Source organism: Styela clava, chromosome 15 (assembly GCF_964204865.1).
Source record: "Styela clava chromosome 15, kaStyClav1.hap1.2, whole genome shotgun sequence".
NCBI lineage: Eukaryota > Metazoa > Chordata > Ascidiacea > Stolidobranchia > Styelidae > Styela > Styela clava.
In genome coordinates this window covers 3,565,001-3,567,500 of record NC_135264.1, presented here as the reverse complement: position 1 = coordinate 3,567,500, position 2,500 = coordinate 3,565,001, and the positions used below count along the sequence as shown (strand labels likewise).

General features: G+C 53.3%; 1 pseudogene; it reads right to left on the bottom strand.

The window, feature by feature from the left end:
- Window positions 1–2,500, bottom strand: part of LOC144413570 (large subunit ribosomal RNA) — a 6,770-nt pseudogene that overhangs the window by 2,650 nt on the left and 1,620 nt on the right.

Genomic DNA, 2,500 nt, shown 5'->3' with positions numbered 1-2,500 from the left:
TCAGATCCAGAAATGCAATTTGCAACGGATTGTGTAGTTGTCTAGCATTGTCCAACAGGGCGTCAAGCAGCATGATGTTTTCAGCGCATCCGTCTGTTGGTCGAAACGCCCGTTGGACTGGTTGGAGAGGAAAGGATTCCCCGAGCCGCCTTCCCAAGATTTTATGGTAAACCCGGGATATCATAGGGCCTATCGTTATAGGCCTGAACTCACCCGGGTTCGTAGGGGAAGGCACCTTTGGTATTAGTATAGTCCTTGATTTTCGTAAGGCTCGAGGTTGACTGCAGCTAAGCATCCACAGATTGAACATCTTCGTGATGGTGGTCAAAGGAATGGACTTCAGCATCCGAAGAGAGACACCGTCCGGTCCAGGAGACGATTCGCATGATCCTTTGATGGTGTCCAGAATCGTTTCTCGAGTTATCGGCTTGACCGTCTCCCATGCCGTTGATCTGATTGGAGTTACCGGACGGTTGTCTTCAATCTTCGGAGCTTCCATGGTCTTTTTCCAGAATGATGTTAGTTCTTCTTTGGTGGGTCCATTCCTTGCGTTGGTGTTTGTCTTCCATCCCCCACTCAATACCAGCTCAGCGCATGATGTTCGCTTTTTCCGATACAAAGCTTGAACCTTTTTATATTCAAGCCTGCGCTGAAGCCGGTTTGACAGCTTCCCAGAGGGTGGTTTCCTTCCAGAGGGTTTATGTGATCCTCGATGGGAAGCTGATGAGCGGGAGGTCATCTCCGAAGCATGTTCATCGAGTATAGACCTCAACTCGTCACCGTCGAGTCGATGGTGGATGGCCTCGTCAAGCAGTGGGGCTCCCCAGGAAGTATGATCTGCTCTTCCTAAGGAGTCAAGATAAGTCCAGATGACCTCTTTCCAGCTGCTTTCCGAGGCGGCAACTTCTGGATGCTCCTCCGATGATTGTTTTTCTGGAGTTCTACTATCTTCGGTAGTCGTCTCTGTTGGTTTGACGATCTGCAGTTTCATTGACTTGAATTCTGCTCGTTTCGTCCTCGACTTGATAGCATCCAGAGTGCGATGAGGAAGGATTTTTTGCAGGAAGGCGTATCTGTTCTTTTTGATTCCTTCTTGCTCCAGGCGTGAATCTTCTTTTGCCAGCAAAAAATCCTCCTCGTGACTCCACCTCGCTCGAGATCGTACTGGGACACTATCTTGATGGAATGAAGTTGGATGTTGGCTTCTCCTGTGCAATCCTAAACCGGACTTTGTCGAAAACGCACGGTTACAATCGGAGCAGGAAAAGGTCAAAAGAGTGCCACTACTCTTCGGGATCCCGGCAGGTTCCCAACCACATCCCCCTGCGGCGGCAAGGGGTTCAGTGGACATTTTTTTCTTTTTTCTTGTGCTACCGGGTTTGGGTAATCCGAATGGGGGTGGTAGCCCCAAATGGATATTAAAGCCTATCCGATTTTAGCTACCTCGGAACTTCCAAGATGGTATTAGGCGGTTCCGAGGCATTGCCCGACTCTCGCCACGTGGAGGCTCCGGATAGGCACATGGTTTCCCCCGTTACAGAGGTCACCTTAAGAGAGTCAAGAGCCTTAAGAGAGTCATAGTTACTCCCGCCGTTTACCCGCGCTTGGTTGAATTTCTTCACTTTGACATTCAGAGCACTGGGCAGAAATCACATCGCGTCAACACCGGGTTGCGGCCATCGCGATGCTTTGTTTTAATTAAACAGTCGGATTCCCCTGGTCCGTACCAGTTCTAAGTTGGCTGTTCGACGCCGGCCGAAGCGAGCCGCGAGGCCCGCGCAGCTGCGGCAGTCCACGGATAGGGACCGGACGCAGGTCCGAGCTCACGCCGGCCGCCGTGAAGCGGCAAGCGTTCGCCCAGTCCGGTCAAGTCCCGGCATCCGCTTTGTACCTCAGCCCGACCGACCCAGCCCTTAGAGCCAATCCTTTTCCCGAAGTTACGGATCTGATTTGCCGACTTCCCTTGCCTACATTGTTCCGTCGGCCAGAGGCTGTTCACCTTGGAGACCTGCTGCGGATATGGGTACGGCCTCGCACGACAATTACACCATCTCCCTCGGATTTTCAAGGGCCGACGCGGGTTCACCGGACACCGCAAGAGACGCGGTGCTTTACGGAGCTGCCAGCCCTATCTCCGGGCGAACCGATTCCAGGGCCTGCGCTCCTTACCAAGAAAAGAGAACTCTTCCCGGGACCCACGCCAGCGTCTCCGAGTTCGGTTGCGTTGCCGCACCGGGCGCCGAAGCGCCAATCTCCGTGTCGAGGCTCGGGAATATTAACCAGATTCCCTTTCGGACACCGGGGGCGAAGACGAGCAACGCCCCCCGTCGAACTGCGTTCGCTTGTTCCTTAGGGCCGACTCACCCATGTTCAACTGCTGTTCACATGAAACCCTTCTCCTCTTCGACCTTCAAAGCTCTCATTTGAATATTTGCTACTACCACCAAGATCTGCACCGACGGCTGCTCCACGCGAGCTCTCGCTCGACGCTTCGACGCCC